This window comes from Ovis aries, chromosome X (assembly GCF_016772045.2).
Source record: "Ovis aries strain OAR_USU_Benz2616 breed Rambouillet chromosome X, ARS-UI_Ramb_v3.0, whole genome shotgun sequence".
NCBI lineage: Eukaryota > Metazoa > Chordata > Mammalia > Artiodactyla > Bovidae > Ovis > Ovis aries.
In genome coordinates this window covers 38,154,550-38,173,988 of record NC_056080.1, presented here as the reverse complement: position 1 = coordinate 38,173,988, position 19,439 = coordinate 38,154,550, and the positions used below count along the sequence as shown (strand labels likewise).

Genomic DNA, 19,439 nt, shown 5'->3' with positions numbered 1-19,439 from the left:
ATCCCAAAGATGTCACAGTCAGACACGACTGAGCGACTGAACTGAACATCTCAATTCCACGTTTTAGCATGGAGTCCTTTCTCCTGAGACTTAGCAACCAACCACGTGGCTGGAAATGACCCCCGCTTGCGATCTTTTTTTGTATATTCCTTTGTATTTGTTTGAGCCAACAGCCTCAACTCTATACCTTGGCTCATACACTCTCTGCAACCTGAAAAGCACTCCTTCCTGCCTATCAATATTCTAGCCATCCTTTAAAGCCCAACTTGGGTCATAATTTCTCCTAGGGTTTAAATCCCCTACATTTAAATCTGACATTTAAGCTCTAGGGAGCTGCCCTGTCTTTTCCCTCACAGAGTTAGTAGCCAGGGCTGCACACCATGTCCAACCAAGTCAGGGCACACAGTGGGGAATCCTTAATACTTTTCTTCAACAGGCCCTGGAGAGTAGGGGCAGTGGTTTCCTGGGGGCCCCAGGACTGACATAACAGTCAGCTGGCCCACTTGGGGCTGGGGCAGTCCATTACCTCTTGAGGGGCCTGCAGCATACCCAATCCTGACATGTCCTCTGCCTCATGATAAGACTCAAACCACGGCAACAGGAAAAATGGTTTTTTTTTTTCCCCCCATCACTCAACTGTCACAATGTAACTTCCCAGGTGGTGCTAGTGGTAAAGAATCTGCCTGCCAGTTCAAGAGAGGCGGGCTCCACCCCTCTGTGGGGAAGATCCCCTGGAGGAGGGCATGGCAACCCACTCCAGTAGTCTTGTCTAGAGAATCCCATGGACAGAGGAGTCTGGTGAGCTATGGTCCAAGGGGTTGCAAAGAGCTGGACTGGAGCAACTTAACATGCACACATGTGACGCCCTCATGTGTGACCTTGGGCAAAGCCCCCCATCTCTCATGTGTCAGTTGGGGATCACAGACTTAGCTCATGATAGCCAGGATTACGTGAAATAGGGGCTCACAGGCTTGAGATTCTACCTAAAAGCTAGAAAGTGTTAAAGAAATGTATTGCTCACTGTTGTGACTTAACCTCCAGAGCTGAGTCCTCCACAACTCTCAGGCAGATCTTCTACTTAATGTAATTTGAGAAGCATGAGGTAGGATCCTGCTCTAATCTTTCCTTCCCAGATAAATGTCAGAGTCCCTGAAATGTCACTTTAAAAGGCATATTTCATAGTTAAATTTTGGCATTAAGGGAGAAAAAAATACCCTCAACAGGCAATAAAACAGCAATTCATCTCAAAGTGCAAGTGATCTGATCAAGTCAGTCTTGGCAAGGGGGTGGAGAGAGCTTGTTCAGGAGAGACTCACTGGAAGAGTCTCTTATTCCACACAGAAAATTCCAGGGCTTCTCCCTGAGCAACAAATGCTGCGGACAAAGAGCTCTGGGGATAGGTGGTATGCACGTGTGCTCACTGCTCAGTCATGCCTGATTCTTTGCGACCTGATGAACTGCAGCCTGCCAGGCTTCTCCCTCCATGGGATTCCCCAGGCAAGAGTACTGGAATGGGTAGCCATTCCCTTCTCCAGGGGATCTTCCCGACCCAGGGATCAAACCCGGGTCTTCTGCATTGCAGGCAGACTCTTTTCCGCTGAGCCACCTGGGAAGCCCAGGGGAAGGTGGGCCTGCAGTCAAGCCAGCTTTATCAGATTGGGGCTGATGTACCCTTGAGCCAGCTTTCATCACTCTAAAAACAGTGATTAAGATGTGATCTTGGGAATGGCCCATTTGTTCCCATATTTTATTCTTAATGTTTATGAGTTTTCAAAGGGGGATGGGGGGAAGCCAGAAGGAACAGAAGCACATTGAATGTGGAGCCAGCAGAGAGCAGGGGCTCAAGAAATTAGAGCTTTCCTTACCTTACAAAGAGAGCTCTCTAGACATCCAATCCTGGTAAAACAAGTTTCAATTACCTTTCAATTACCTTTCAGACTTTCAAAATGCAAAGACAATCCAGTTTTGATACTGGCATATTTAAACCTACTTCTGTTTTTCCTGCCTTCCTCCCCATTCCCCTTCAAAACTCATGAAGGTATGTTAACAGCAAAAAGTGAACCAGATCTGTTCATTTTTGCTTGGGTATATATTAAAAAAAAAAAAAATCCCAGTACAGCTGAAGTTCCTAAAAGAATTGGTCCAACAAATACAATCAGAAAATCAATGACTGTCATATAAAATCACTTCACAGTGATTCCTGTGAGGTGAAATATTCTCATCCCTCAAGAACAAGAATCATGTGAGAAGAACTGAGAGGTTGGGATTAGTATAGACATACTATTGAAACCATGATAAGTAATGAGAATGTGAGGGGCTTCTCTGGTGGCTCAGATGGTAAAGAATCTGCCTGCAATGCTGGAGACCTGGGTTCAATCCCTAGGCCAGGAAGATCTCCTGGAGAAGAGAATGACTACCCACTCCAGTATTCTTGCCTGGACAGAGGAGCCTAGTGGGCTAGAGTCCATGGAGTCACAGAGGGTCAGACATGAGTGAGCACAAGCATAATGAGAACCTACTGTGTAGCACAGGAACCCCCACTCAGCACTCTGGTCACCTCAATGGGAGGGGAATTCAAAAAGTAGGCGATATATGCATACATGTGGCTGATTCATTTTTCTGTACAGCAGAAACTAACATTGTAAAGCAACTATGCGCCAATACAAATTAAAAAAAAAAAAAAGAGCAAGGATCACTGCTCAGAGATGAAGGGGAGGTGGAGCCTAAACTTGAAATTGCCAAAGCAGGCCCCACTGATGATGCGAGTGGGTACTTCCTCACTGAAACCAAAGCAGCAGCAATAGAGCCATCCACTGAGAACTGCACTGTAAGAGCAGGTACTACATCTGACAACAATAAGTCAACATGCAGCAGAATGTGCCATGCCACAAGAAGGACAAACACGTGCCCTGTGGGTACAGAGAACAGGAAATCGCTTCACGACAGTTAACATTTAGGCTGGTGCCTGCCAGATGGAATAGACTCTGACGGCAAGGGATAAGCAGGAGAGAACATTCCAGACAGGAGGGACTATACAATCAGTAGAAAGGCGCCACCCTGCTCCCCATGGCGTGTGAGTGCAGGCTTAATGTGCTGGGCTTCCTGCTCTGGCACTCAGGCGTGCAGCCTTGGATGCTACTCAATTTCTCTAACACCCAGTTCTCTTTTTCCTCAAAGGGGGATGATGACAGCCACCTGGGAGGGTTGTTAAGCAGATTAGATGAGATAATGGGCCTAACAATCAACACCCAAGCAACTGCAACTGCCACTGTTCCCATTTCATTCTCCTCCTAAAGACTAAATAAATATGTCTTTGAGGATACTTTCTAGATGTGGCTCAGAGGAGCTTGCTAGAACAATTCCTTACCTATGCTCTGGGTCAGAGGCCCAGGGTATTGTACCACTCCCACTAGGAAGGCCCCGCCTATCACAGCATGAACACCAAAGGGACCAAGGCCTGCCCTTTCCCCAGAGAAGGTCCCGGCCTGCTGCTCACTTTACCCTCCTACTGGGTTCTAGGGAGAAGCGGCAACGAACCAAAGTGCTTACAGTGTTGTGTTGCGGCCCAGCTTTCTTATTAACTGAGAATTAATAGAAAAACCAATGTGTTGTAACTGATAAAAAAATCTTAAGTCCATGAGTATATCCTTCACCTCAGAGAGTACAGTGTGGCCATGATTTAATCTGTCTTTGATGATTTAAGACCTAGCAGTGCCCCAGGTTATATAACTAAGACTGGTTCTGCACACTGGAGGTTTTGCAAGATAGAAGAGGGGCCACTTGGAAAAGCAAGTTGTTGGGAGAGTGAAAGTGTTAGTTGCTCAGTCGTGTCCAATTCTTTGCAACAGTATGGACCCTGCCAAGACTCGTCTGTCCATGTAATTCTCCAGACAAGAATACTGGAGTGGGTTGTCAATTCCTTCTCCAGGGGATCTTCCCAACCCAGAGATCGAATCCAGGTCTCCTGCATTTCAGGCAGATTCTTTACCATCTGAGCCACCAGGGACTCTATTTATGGGAATGGGAGACAACTTGAGATTCATCTCACAGTCTAGGGTTTCAGACTTGACCACGATCAATCTATGTAAGAAATAAGATTTATATCGAAACCCTGTATATACAACATAAATGAGGGTTTCTCAAAGCAATACTTACCCTCACTCTGAGCATGGATCCTAGTATTTTCTACTCTACTGAAAAACTTTTTTATAAGTAGCACTCCTTGTACCTCAGAGGGCCTCCTGCCCTCTGTGTTTTTAGAGAGTGCACCACATAGTTAAGGACAAAAATCCATACAATTTCAATTAAAAAATAGAAGATCAGAGGCTGCAGCATTTTTCCAGAATTGGGGAGTGAGAGGGGAGAGAGGTTCAGCTCCCAAAGGTGCCCAGTTCTAGGGAGCTGCCCTGTTTTCGCCCTCACAGAGTTATTAGCCAGGGCCCCACACCATGTCCAGCCAAGTCAGGGCACACAGTGCAGAATCCTTAATACTTTTCTTCAACAGGCTCTAGAGAGTGGGGGGAGTGGTTTAATGGGGGGTGCTCCAGCACCACTGTAACAGCCACCTGGCCCACTTGGGGCTGGGACAATCCAGTACCTCTTGAGGGGCCTGCAGCATACCTTAATCTTGACATATCCTCTGCCTCACAATAAGCCCCAAACCACAGCAATATGAAAAGCTTTTTTTTTTTTTTTTTTTTTTGCATCACTCAACTGTCACAAATGTGTGTGGGAACCCTAAGCACACCAGAGGAACTTCTCCACAAAGAATCATGTCTCAATGAAGAGCCTACTGTGCCACGGGCCAGCTGTGTGGCCCAGTCCACCATCTAGGGAAAATCAACTGCTTGGAACTAGACAAAACCATTGGCAGCCATCGATGCTGGCAAGCAGCCACGTGCACATGGAGAGATTTCCTATCAGCAGGGGCTTGCTCTCCTGTGGGGAAAGATGGCAGCGTTTCAAGAGGCAACCGGGAAGGAAAATCTGAGTTCAGCGTCCCCAACCATAACAATCATAAAGCAGTGCGGGAAGGAAAACAAGCTCTACTGAACTGGGCCACCCTAGGGACTCAGGATGGAATTGAGGCAATGCCCATCATGACGTTTCTAAGCTTAGGACCGAAGGTGCAAGATTACCTATCTCTTAGATACAGACACCACCTTGAACATGTAAAATGGAAGCCAACTGGGGAAGTCTTAGCGGAAGCAAATATGCGCCATAGCGTCTGAGGTTTAAAGCCGTATCAGAATAAGTGGATTCACGGGAACTCATGGGTCACAGGAATTAAAAACTGCACTTTGAGTTTTGTTTGTTTTAGTTGAAGTATAAGAGACTTACAAGCACTTCTGGAATTTGACAGGAATGAAATCTGCCCATTAGGATACCCAAAGGCCAGTTTGCAGGGTAAAGCAGCAGTAAGCTGAGATCACAGGCAGGACACAGGAACTCCCAGTTTGGCCAGCTAAGGAAAAACCTCTCAGAAAGTCAGGATGCAACAATGATGTTGAGTTATGAAGGGGTAATTTCTTACAGGCACACACTTTGTGACAGCTTGGCAATGTGCCCTGGGATGTTTCTACAACAGGACAATAGTCTGATGAGAGAAGGAATGGGGAAAAAAATCCCTGCCTGGCCCTCATCCTGACTATTGGTCACAAGGGGATACAGGACCTGGGAGACCCCCAGCCTGGCACATTCCAGCAGGTGCCTCAGCACTGACCTCAATATTGGTGTCATCAGTGGCCTTAGGGCTAGAGTTCCAACTTTTTCCACATTGTTCTACTGTCTTTGTGTTAATTCTCATCCAAACATAACCTTGGAGATTTGCCTGGTGGTCTCACTGATCCTGAGTATTAAGACATTTGACTGGGAACAGCAACAACTCTTTGGAACAGAGGTTAATCTGCAATTTTAAATGTTTCTCTACCAGGAAAGGGTGAATAATAGCTATTCTGACTCAAAGTCAGAGTACTGGTTATGAAACAATTTGAGCAAGAGGAAAAGAAAACAAAAAAGAAACAGCTTCTGTCTTATGGCTAAGTGGCTTGACTCATTCAAGTGTGGAGAGGGCAACAGCAAGAGGGTTTTGCACAATTTGCCTCAAATGTGGCCTGTCTGAGGCTAGAGTACAATGTGTAGAAGTTTGGAAAATAACCTCCCAATCAGCAAGTGTGTGCATGATAGTAGGTAGGGCTTCCCTGGTGGCTCAGTGGTAAAGAATCTGCCTGCCAATGCAGGAGACACGGGTTTGATCCCTGGGTCAGGAAGATCCCCTGAAGGAAACAGCAACCCACTCCAGTATTCTTGCTGGGAAATCCCATGGACAGAGGAGCCTGGCGGGCTATAGTCTGTGGAATTGCAAAGAGTTGGTCACAACTGAGTGACTAAGCGCGTGCACGTGCACACACACAAACACACGTGGAGCTTTCAGTAAGGAATTTTCCAAGTTTTATCTGGAAATGACTAATTGAATCCTTGACCAGAAATTGGAAGGCTTGCAGTGAAATTTGCGGGTGTACTAGTCACCATCTAAGGCCTGTATACCCCTCTCTGGAGTTTGCAATGGGGGAGCCACACACACTCTACCTCAGTGTCCTTATCTGTTAAATTACTATCTAAAAAGGTAGCATAATACAAGGTTCTGCAAAGGATTAAATGGGGTGACACAGCGTGGAGCATACAGTAAGTTTTCAACAAACATTAAGTATCACTTTTCTCAAGGTTTCCAAAGCCTGCTTTATTTTTCTTCTCTTTCTGGCAAGGACATTTCTAAAGTGAAATATCATTAATTTTCATCAATAAAGGATGGGAAGTGGTGTCAGTTTCACAAGTGATTTAACCAGAGACCTGCTCCATCTTTCTCAGGAAAATGGAAATAGTTCAGAAGCAACATCCTTTTTTGACATTGCCTCTGCCCCCGAAAGTCGTGCCAAAATTCAACAAAATTTAACAGAAGAGATAGTCCACGACAGTTTACATTCTTTAAAGGCGCCTCTCCTGGAAAATCCTTCCTCCACTCAAGTTTGAGTACAAAATTCAAACTAGGTCTTGGGGCATGTTTCCTTTAAAATTAATCTAAAATTGGGACTGCCCTAGTGGTCCAGTGGTGAAGATGCTGCACATCCAATAAAGAGGGCACAGGTTCAATCCCTGGTCAGGGAACTAAGATCCCACATGCTGCATGGCATGGCCAAGTAAAAATAAAATAAATACAATTAACCTCAAATCGATTTCATTGACTAGATTAATTAGCTCTTTTCCAGACTTTGGGGTTCAGGGTAAAGATGTCCTTTATTTTTGTAGTGGGAAATCATAAATCATAGTAGGTTGCCATTTCCTCCTTCAGGAGATCTTCCTGACCCAGGGATCGACCCTGAGTCTCCTGCATCTCCTGATTCTTTAATGCTTGAGCCATCGAGGAAGCCCCAGAAATCACAGAAGGACCCTCTGTGGAAGGTTGCTATCAAACCAGGAAGATCTGAGAGGGCAGTAATAGAAGCTGCATGGAATCCAGTCAGCAGATATCAAAGTTCCAGGACCAGACAGTGACCCCTGCCTGGATGTTCATGGTGCAGTCAGAACCAGGGCTATGGCCCTGCCTGCTGGACCACACCCTGCTTCTCTTGTGGCCTTTGTCTGAGGTAAGTGTCCTCACATTTGTTCAAGTGAGCAGAAGGGCTCACTTCCCAGACACCTCCTGACCACGGCTTCTTATCAGCTTATATAACAGGCAGTTGAGGGTTAGCAGCATCAGACAGCTGAGGTTCAAGTGCTAGTTTTTACACCTCTGAGTCTCAGTTTTGTGATGTCCCTGGCCTATCTCACAAGGCACCAAGAGGCTGGAAAGAAGTTTTATGAGGACCCTCTGGATACTATAAAGAGCTGTGTCAATAAATGTGAGGCCCCTCATGAAGGGAAGTGGGCAAGAAGGCAAAAACTCTGGATGCTGAGAATAAAGTCCCTAAGCAGACAGAGGAATCAGGAATGCTGCTATCATGGAGACTCTCTCCTGCCCATTCCTAAAAGCCAGCCAAGGGACTTCCCTGGTGGTCCAGTGGTTAAGACTCTGCACTTCTAATGCAGGGTACACAGGTTCGATACCTGGTCAGGGAACTATGATCGCACATGCCACAGGCGTGGCCAAAAGATAATTTTAAATAAAAGTTAAAAAGTGAGAATGACTCATTCTAAATATTTTGATTAGCATACTTTCCAAGTATTAACCACCATGAACTAGGATAATAGTGCTATCTGACATCAATCTTTTCCTAATATGACTGAACTAGTTCTGACATAGGCATCTGTAAGTCATCTCTAATATAATAAAATTTGAAGGCAGGAGTTAGGTCACAAAATTTAAAAATATATATATTAGCAAAGAGGTAGATATCTAAAAACCCAGAATAAAAGATCCTTAAACATGATAAGCATTTTAAAAACAAAACAGCAATACAAATTACAGGTATTAAATATATGTTTTCTATGGTCTGCATGAAAGTGAAAGTGTCAGTGTCTCAGTCATGTCCAACTCTTGGCAACCCCATGGACTGTAGCCCGCAAGGCTCCTTTGTCCTGAGGATTATTATCCCAGGCAAGAACACTGGAGTGGGTTGCCATTCACTTCTGCAGGGGGTCTTCCTAACCCAGGGATCAAACCCAGGTCTCCTGCACTGTAGGCAGATTCTTTACCATCTGAGCTCCTAGGGAAGACTACTTTATCCAAATTGAGAAAGTCCTGGGGAATATAAAAGGAAAACAAAACCTAAGAGACCGGAGGGCACTAACTCATAAATGAGAAATGCTCCATTAGCTATATGACCCAATAATTAGTTCACAATGACATGAACAAAATATCCAAATTTCAAATTCCATAACAAATGGATAAAGAGAAAAAAGTTTTTTTTTAAAAATTCAGAGAATATACTTTTTTTGTGAATGTGTATGTTGAAGAAATTTCTCATGATGAAATTCACCATCTAGATTTACTCGGAGAAGTAGCTGAATCTCTACCTCAGCCCACACTGTAAATTCTATACTAACCAGTTAACAAAGGTTTTCTGATGCAAAAATTACTTCACTAAAAAACATTAGAAGCACTTTTAAAATTTAAATTTATTACCATCTATAGGAGTACTGGTCCACTTTGTAACCACCATTTGTGTACATAGCTTCTATTATCGGACTATGTCTCTTAAAGCCAAATTCAGGTATTATCTAACTTTGTTGTAAGGTCTTATTCAAAGGATGTACTCAATAACTAGCTGATGGTTGAATGAATGAGGATGACCTGCTTCTTAGAAAACTAAAATACATCTTCTCCTTAACAGTTTTAAACTGAGCTGGCTTTAGCATCAGCAAGTCGTTAAAGATCTCTTTAAAAAATTTGTTTATCACATGCAAATACAAGTGAACTTATTCTACTTTGCTCCCCAAAACAAAACCAAGACCAAAAAGATAAATGTTTTAAGAAGGCACGTTCAAGAAAATGTCTTTGCAAAATTCTAAATCAAAAAGATACATGCACCCCTATGTTCATAGTAGCACCAATTACAAAAGCTAAGACATGGAAACAATCTAAATGTCCATTGACAGATGAATGGATAAATATGTGTGTGTATACACACACACACACACACACCACACACATACATATATACATACAATGGAATATTGCTCAGCCATAAAAAAGAATGAAATAATGCTTTGCAGCAACATGGATGCAACTAGAGATTATCACACTAAGTGAAGCAAGTCAGAAAGAGGAAGACAAATATCATATGATATCACTTATATGTGGAATCTAAAAATACAACACAAATGAACCTATCTATGAAACAGAAACAGACTCAGATATAGAGGAGAGACTTGTGGTTGCCAAGGGGGAGGGGCGGGGAGGGAAGGATTGGGAGTTTGGGATTAGCAGCTGCAAACTATTATATACAAGATGGCTAAACAACAAGGTCCTGCTATATAGCACAGGGAACTATAATCAATATTCTGTGACAAACCATAATAGGAAAGAATATGAAAAAGAATAAATTTTGCTATACAGCAGAAATTAACAACACATTGTATAAGAAATCAACTATACATCAATCAATTTTTTTTAAAAGAACAAAACAATAAAATGTCTTTGTATATAAACCTATAGTAGACTGCCTTAGACTACTTCGTGGTGTTATATGTGCCCCATCTCTGGAGGTTGGATTTTCCTTGATCCAGGAAACAGTGGGAAAGACTTCTTCAGTTAAAAGAAAATCTAAACCAAATGACTCTAGCCTTCTCTCCCTATGTAGCTGAATATCTCCCTGAGGTTTGCCCTCCTACAGATGATTTTTCTTCCTCTTTATCAGTAACAATCTGGTTTATATTCTTGAATAGTAGAGCAAAATTTTTTCTCATTAATAGTGATGGCAATAATGAAATCACTCAATATTCAGATCTTCAAAGTGTCCCCTCCCTGATAAGAGCCATTTTGTAGATATTCACACGTGTCACACTTGGTAGAGACAGCTTCCTGACCGTGTAACACTGACAAATGATAGTCAACGACTATTACGGCATTCAGTCATGAAATCAAACCGGACTTCAACCTTCTCCAAGATTAATTAAATGCCAGAAGGCCAACCATTTCAAACCTTCCTTTCTAGCTGCCAGCAGGCAAATGGAAGTGAACTCTGAAAAGTACAGTAGCTCAACAGAATTAATAGCTAAAATGAACTCTGGCTCTGCTTGTTAACACAATTTTCTTTGCCCCTAGCTCAAACTTAATATTCTGATGATTCTACTTTGTAGATTATCTTCTAGCAGCATTGCTCTGCAATAAAATATGGTCTAAAAAGGGTTAATAGCCACTGATTTGGATGTAAAAGGAGAGTCTTATACAAACCAACCAAAGAAACACTATCCTGGAATCCTACAACTCCGTGCTGTGGAATTCTACCAATTAGCATCATCACTGCTATAGGTACAAAATGAAGATCAGTTGTCTGGGGTGACTTCAGAATGCCAGACTGATGAAACCTTAATGGTATTAGCTCAATTAGATGGCAAGCAGTTTACACCAATTAAGACAGGTGTAATTTTAGGACCAATTCACTAGAGAATGTTCTCTAACTGATGTGTCTTCTACACAGTCCTAAGACTATAGATTTCATTGCTTAAGATACAGCACAGATTTATTAGATCTGCAAAAGCCTTTGGAAGTTTAACACCTATTGGAACCACTGTCCTGGACAAGTAATGTCATAACACCAATGAAAGCTGAGAGTTTAAGCAAATACATTCAACTTTATCCTAAGGTATAACAGATCACATGGGCTTCCCCGGTAGCTCAGTGGTAAAGAATTCACCTGCCAAGGCAGGAGAAGCTGGTTCAACCCCCGAGTCGGGAAGATCCTCTGGAGAAGGAAATGGCAACCCACTCCAGTATTCTTGCCTGGAAAATCCCATGGACAGAGGACCCTGGCGAGCTATAGTCCATAGGGTCGCAAAGAGTCAGACACTGAGCGACTAAACAATGACAAATAGATCATACAGCTAAGAAGTAACTGCTTTTTCTTCAACCTGCATCTCCCAAGTTAGGAGAGCAATAGAGGCAATATCTTAAAACCATAGCAACTTCTCCATTTTGGAGAAACTTCCAAACAAAGAGTGAGACAATGCTCACCGAATGATCTCTATGCAAATAGGTGGGGAAGTGAAATTTCCAAAAGGACTGAGGCAATTCAAAAGCTGATCCTCACTAGTTCACCTTTAATTTGTCCCCAAGCTTCCTGCCACAAAATGCCCTGAGACCACCAACCATTAGGAGGCTAGAATAAAAAATAAACTCATAATTGATGTTTAAAGACTCAGATGGAAGATACTTCTAAGGTCAGTGAACTAAAAAAAATAATAAAATTTAAAGCAGTTTGTGTTTAAAAAGTTCTTACACCTATGATTAACGAAGAATCTAGCAAACTGATCACTTATTTGATTTAAAGGGGAAAAAAAGTCATAAAATTCAGAAGCAAAAATGCCAGAGTGGGGGGAGTCTAGCTGTCTCACTTTGCCCCAAAGAAAGGTATAAATGAAGATGAATTCAGCTCTTGGTTCTCCTGCTCTTGCACTGTGTACATATGGACAGGAGCACTGGTCACTTGACATGGATGGGACATTTCTGCACGACAGTGATGCAGTATTAGTGGTCATCTCCAGGTGACTCAGGAATAATAATAGATCATCTGACTCTATTCTGTGTGTGTGTGTGTGTTAGTTACTCAGTCATACCTGACTCTTTGCGACCCCATGGACTATGGCCCACCAGGCTCCTCTGTCCATGGGATTCTCCAGGCACAAATACTGGAGTGGGTTGCCATTTCATTCTCCAAGGGATCTTCCTGACCTAGAGACTAAACTCAGGTCTCCCACATTGCAGGCAGATTCTTTACCATCTGAGCCACCACAGAAGCCCAAATCTATCCTAGACTACACCAAAAAGAAAACTATAAAAAGTAGAAGGAAAAAAATCAGGGGGATTTAGAAGGACAAAAATGCTGACCCCCCTAAATGGTCTAAAGGTATATTATAAACATAAGATAATCATTTTATCAGAACTGTTGCTGCTGCTGCTGCTAAGTCACTTCAGTCATGTCCGACTCTTCGTGACCCCATGGACTGCAGCCTACCACGCTCCTCTGTCCATGGGATTCTCCAGGCAAGAGTACTGGAGTGGGGTGCCATCACCTTCTCCATCAGAACTGTTGAGCTATGTGCAAAAACTGCCCTATATATATTAAGTTCCCATTTGAAGACATGTTTTGGTTTTAAATCACATTATGTTAAGGATATTGCTACAGCCAGAAACAGTCTTTACCCAGGCATACCACTGTGGCATAATCCTCACTATTGGGCCCAACTTTAAGTCTAAATGAGGGTAAATGTGGTCCTACCACAGGAAACACAAACTAAAAATAAAAATAAAAACAAAAACACCAAACCCATTTATAACAATATTTCTTAGGAAAGCCTGTGCATTTACCACCCTTTAAACCCATGTCTGTTGATTTTTAAAAATCATTCATATAAAATAGCTATAGACCAGAGAGGTATATCTGATACCTATTTTCTCCTAGAAACAAGTACACTTTCGACCATAAATCAAAATCACAAACGTAACAGAGCATGGCAACACATTTTGGACTAGAGGAGGGACACAGCCATTTTCTAAACTGACTTGGACATTGTGGATTGTGTGTGTGGGCGTGCTAAGTCAATCATGTCTGACGCTTTGTGACCCCATGGACTGTAGCCTGCCAGGCTCCTCTGTCCATGGGATTCCCCGGGCAAGAATACTGGACTGGGCTGCCATGCCCTCCTCCAGGGGATCTTTCCAACCCGGGGATTGAACCTGGGCCTCTAATGTCTCCTGCATTGGCAGGCAGGTTCTTACCACTAGTGCCACCTGGGAAGCCCTTGTGGATTGTAACTGACATAAACTAGCTGAACTAAAATGATCGCTTCTTGCTCTTTTCTCCTTTGTAACAAACAATCCAAAGCTTGGAAATGCCTCATTCTTTTTCTCAAGCACCACCACAAGAATCCTAAACCTACCATAGTACAATATTGTAGAAGCTAGAAGCCAGACTCATTTGGCCATAACTATACAGTCAGACCAATTCCTGAGTTCCTCTGGCCCCTCCCTTTACCAAAAAAAAAAAAAAAAGCCAGTGACATTTATTTTTTCCTCTAGTTCCCTGTGCTACATGGTAGGTCTTCATTGTTTATTTATTTCATATGCAATAGTGTTCAGTTCAGTTGCTCAGTTGTGTCCGACTCTTTGCAACCCCATGAATCGCAGCACGCCAGGCCTCTCTGTCCATCACCAACTCCCGGAGTTCACTCAGACTCACATCCATCGAGTCGGTGATGCCATCCAGCCATCTCATCCTCTGTTGTCCCCTTCTCCTCCTTCCCCCAATCCCTCCCAGCATCAGGGTCTTTTCCAATGAGTCAACTCTTCGCACAAGGTGGCCAAAGTAGTTGAGTTTCAGCTTTAGCATCATTCCTTCCAAAGAACACCCAGGGCTGATCTCCTTTAGGATGGACTGGTTGGATCTTCTTGCAGTCCAAGGGACTCTCAAGAGTCTTCTCCAACAACACAGTTCAAAAGCATCAATTCTTCGGCGCTCAGAGTGTCGTCTATGTTGATTCCAAACTCCTAATTTATTCCTCCCCCCACCAATGCCATTTAGAGGAGAATGGCCTGGTTTCCAGCTCTAGAGGAAACTCTACCACCACTGTACAACAACAAATACTAAATTGAGCAGAGATCTAAAGATGAAACAAGTCTGGGTGGAAAAAATGGCCATGAGAAGGGCCAGATTTCTGAAAGTTCTACCTACACGTGTACTACTAGCTTCAGGGTACTGCAGGCGCTTAGGTCAGAGCAGCATTAAGCTGCAACAAGTTCTAATGCTCTTAGATATTTTTGTGCTGTGCATATCTCCTGCCCAGTTTCCTACAATGAGTGACTATAGCCTTGAATCTGTAATCATGCATATGAGGCCACATGAATGCAGTCCTGCATCACAGTCAGGCTGAATTATTTCTGATTAGCTTTGCCATTCCAGGCTCTTTCAGAAACAGCAGTGGTTCTCCACAAGGTTTCCTCCAAACCTACTCAAAAAGCAACAAGGTGCTGAAGGATAATCAAAGGAACAGTGTGATGACTATGGACGTAATTGAGACACTTGAAATTTATCAGCCCAAATTTAATCAAAATGATTCAGCTAACAATAGCAAAATATGAGAACTGTGGTGAAAGGTTCTCCACGACATGCCACCCTCTTAATACTGTCAGGTCTGCCCTACCCATTATAGGAAGAAACACCAGCCACCGTGGCCACCACGCGCTTGAAACATGAAACATGGCTAATGCAAACAGAGATGGGCCATTAGTGCAACCTACACACTGGGTTTCAAAGACAGCCTGCAAAATAAGAATGAAAAACATTTCATGCATTTTACCTCTTTTTACCTTTCAATGTGGGCACCAGAAAAATGAGGCTCGTATTTTATATACATATATATACACACACACACATATATATTTTACTTTTTAAAATGTTTTTGAACAAATGTTGCTTATTTTTGGCCATGCTGTGTGGCATGCAGGATCTTAGTTCCCTGATCAAGAATCGAACCCATGTCCCTTGCAAATAGAAGCGTGGAATCTTAACCACTAGACCACCAGGGAAGCCCCATTTTTTAGCATTTTTAAAAATCAAAGTACAGCTGATTTACAATGTTGTGTTAGTTTTGGGTGTACAGCACAGTGATACAGCACAGACATATATATACACACATATATATCTGAACCACTGAATATATTATTCAGTTATACATATTATTTTTCACTTTGTTTTCCCTTATAGGTTATTAGAAAATATTGAATATAATTCCCTGTGTTATACAGTAGGTCCTTGTTGGTTATCTATTAGCCAAAGATGTTTGGCTAATGTTTTTGAAGATTGACAGGTGGTTGGCAGTTTTACTCTCCACTCCATGCCCTAACAGGGCTTCCCTGGTGGCTCAGATGGTAAAGAATCCACCTGCAATGTAGGAGACCCAGGTTCCACCCCTGGGTTGAGAAGATCCCCTAGAGAAGAACACTCCAGTATTCTTGTCTGGGAAATCCCATGGACACATGGGATTTATAGTTCATGGGTTGCAAACGAGTCAGACGCGACTTAGCGACTAACACCCACCCACCCATTCCCTACCATCCAGGGTGACTTCTTACTTTGAGCATCTCAGGCCTGAGGTACCCCCCAGTGGCAATGGTCTTTACCTCCATGCCACTGCTGCCATCTACTCCTGCGGCCACAACCCAAAATTTGCCAGCACCTGGAACACTCACCATCCAGAAGACTAAATTAAAATCCCACTCTGCGTCCATACCCTCCCATTTTCCCATCTCTCATTTCCTTAGTGTTACTATATTTATTCTTCGATAAGTTAGCCATTTATTCAAAATCTGTCAGGCACAATGCTGAGCACTGAAAGAGAAACTAGCAGTGAACAAGAAACACAGTCTGTGCAGTGACACTTTCACATAATTTCCATCCTTCATGAATTCTTGACACTACCTCTATTATCTCCCTAGTATCTCTTTCCCACTTTCCACAAGACTCTTTTTCAAACAGCCCCTCAAACCACCCACCCTGCCTCATGAAGTTCCCACAGATAACTATTATTTCTTAATATGGCAAGTCCCCTATATATGAACCTTCAAGTTGCAAAGTTTCAAAGATGTGAACGTGTGTTCACATGTCCAATCACATAAGTTCACGTATCTGGTGAACACTGTCACGTGCATGCATCCTCTACAAGTGATTGTGCTTTTCTGGACTTTACTGTACATTACTCTATCACTGGAGAAGGTCAGTTTTCATTTCAATCCCAAAGAAGGGCAATGCAAAAGAATGCTCAAACTACCACACAATTGCACTCATCTCACACGCTAGTAAAGTAATGCTCAAAATTCTCCAAGCCAGGCTTCAGCAATATGTGAACTGTAAACTTCCAGTTGTTCAAGCTGGTTTTAGAAAAGGCAGAGGAACCAGAGATCAAATTGCCAACATCTGCTGGATCATGAAAAAAGCCAGCGACTTCCAGAAAAACATCTATTTCTGATTTATTGACTATGCCAAAGCCTTTGACTGTGTGGATCACAATAAACTGTGGAAAATTGTGAAAGAGATGGGAATACCAGACCACTTGACCTGCCTCTTGAGAAACCTATATGCAGGTCAGGAAGCAACAGTTAGAACTGGACATGGAACAACAGACTGGTTCCAAATAGGAAAAGGAGTACGTCAAGGCTGTATATTGTCACCCTGCTTATTGAACTTCTATGCAGAGTACATCATGAGAAACGCTGGGCTGGAGGAAGCACAAGCTGGAATCAAGATTGCCGGGAGAACTATCAATAACCTCAGATATGCAGATGACATCTCCCTTATGGCAGAAAGTGAAGAACTAAAAAGCCTCTTGATGAAAGTGAAAGAGGAGAGTGAAAAAGTTGGCTTAAAGCTCAACATTCAGAAAACTAAGATCATGGCATCTGGTCCCATCACTTCATGGCAAATAGATTGGGAAACAGTGGAAACAGTGTCAGACTTTATTTTGGGGGGCTCCAAAATCACTGCAGATGGTGACTGCAGCCAGGAAATTAAAAGACACTTACTCCTTGAAAGGAAAGTTATGACCAACCTAGATAGCATATTCAAAAGCAGAGACATTACTTTGCCAACAAAGGTCCATCTAGTCAAGGCTATGGTTTTCCCTGTGGTCATGTATGGATGTGAGAGTTGGACTGTGAAGAAAGCTGAGTGCCGAAGAATTAATGCTTTTGAACTGTGGTGTTGGAGAAGACTCTTGAGAGTCCCTTGGACTGCAAAGAGATCCAACCAGTCCATTCTAAAGGAGATCAGTCCTGGGGGTTCATTGGAAGGACTGATGTTGAAGCTGAAACTCCAATACTTTGGCCACCTCATGCGAAGAGTTGACTCATTGGAAAAGATGCTGATCATGGGAGGGATTGGGGGCAGGAGGAGAAGGGGATGACAGAGGATGAGATGGCTGGATGGTATTACCGACTCGATGGACATGAGTTTAGATGAACTCCGGAAATTGGTGATGGACAGGGAGGCCTGGCGTGCTACAATTCATGGGGTTGCAAAGAGTCGGACACGACTGAGCGACTGAAGTGACTCCATAAAGTACGGTAGCACAGTTCTTTATTTCAAGGCCAGGATGTCTGGAAGCAAGTGTAAAAGCTGTGGTGTAGCTGGTACTTCTGTAGTTTTCAAGATATCATACTATAAGATTAAAAATATTTATTGTTTACTTTTTATGACAAGTGTTATAAACCTATTACAGCACAGTACTATATAGCTGATTGTGTTACTTGGGTACCTCCGTTTACTCTGTTGGACTTATAAATTGGACTTTCGAACATGCTCTCAGAATAGAACTCGTACCTATGTAGGGGATTTCACAAAGAACAATGGAAGTCATCAGAAAAAAAAGCTCACCTTAACTTCCTGCCAGATCTCTAAAAGTTCTTGTAACCACACTGCTCCTTCCTCCCTCCCTAAGATGTGTCCTTCCACCCGGTCAAGACTAACACTTCCACCTATGCTCTGAGTCCCCTGTCCCAGGCGGTCTACTCCATTCTTTCTCCCACCCACTTAATCTTCAGTTTTTCACTGAGTCATCAATGCACAGTAGCTACCTTCATGTAGACCTAGCTGCTCAGACAGTTAAGCCCCCCAAATGTCTCCTTTGCCATTATTTTTCTTGTTCATGTGGAATTATATGGTGGCTATTTTTGCAGCCAGCAGATGGGGAACAATGGAGGATGATATGGGATCAGGGTTCAAATGTCAAGTCTGCCACTTACCAACTAGGTAATGGTGAGCTGGTCTCAGGACTTACAAACATCATGGGAGATGCTAATAAGAACCTGTTACACTGGACAGGGCATGAAATGTATCTGCTCCATGGCATGGGAACTGGGGATGGACATGTGGCTAATGCTCCAAAGTCTACAAAAGTATCATGTTTACAGGCGAAGGGAAACTGTTTTTCATTTTCATATCTCCCACAAGTAAGTAAAAGATCTGGAAAATCCCAGGAGGCTCTGGTCTCCTCCAGAAAACAAAGAAATAGGACAGATGTCTATAAAGTATTTTTAGGTCCCTGTTAGAATTCTCAACCCTTAGTTGCACATCAGCATCACATAGAGCTCCCCAGGTGGCGCTAGTGGTAAAGAATACACCTGCCAATGCAGGTGATCTAAGAGACGCAGGTTCAATCCCAGGGTCTGGAAGATCCCCGGGAGGAGGAAATGGCAACCCACTCCAGTATTCTTGCCTGGAGAATCCCATGGACAGACGAGCCTGGCAGGCTACAATCCACGTGGTCACAAAGAGTGGGACATGACTGAGCATCTGAGCACACGGGGAGTTTTCAAAAATCCTGATGCCTGGTTCCCACCCAAAGCCAATTCAATTAGACTCTCTGGGGGGGGTGGAACCCAGGCAGCAGGGTTCCTCAAGCACCCTGGGGACACCAATGTGCAGCCAAAGTTGAGAACCATCACCTGCAATGACTGGCCACTTATTATATTTTTGCTTTTTAATTTGAGTAAGCAAGCTACAGAAAGATTAAATATACTACTTATAATCAAGCCAGATTCTGTCTTGATTTGTTTCTTCTCGCCTTAATCTTTTAGGGTCTAGGAAATATTTCTAGGCAACGATTCTTAGTTCAGAGGCCATTAACACTGAAACCTACTTCTAAGGTTACTCAGAACTCACAGGTTACTGTGAGCTTACTCAGTCCTATTGAGACCCTAATAGGAGCAGTCAACATTTATTAGTTGGAAA

The 19,439-nt window shown here is 43.1% G+C and overlaps 1 protein-coding gene and 1 non-coding gene across 4 annotated transcripts in view; one reads left to right on the top strand and one right to left on the bottom strand.

Annotated features, from left to right (window-relative positions):
* TSPAN7 (tetraspanin 7) overlaps positions 1–19,439 on the bottom strand; it is a 129,924-nt gene that overhangs the window by 47,800 nt on the left and 62,685 nt on the right. The window lies entirely within an intron of this gene.
* TRNAR-UCU (transfer RNA arginine (anticodon UCU)) lies at positions 8,043–8,115 on the top strand. Its single transcript has one exon. It is a non-coding gene; the product is annotated as a tRNA-Arg (tRNA).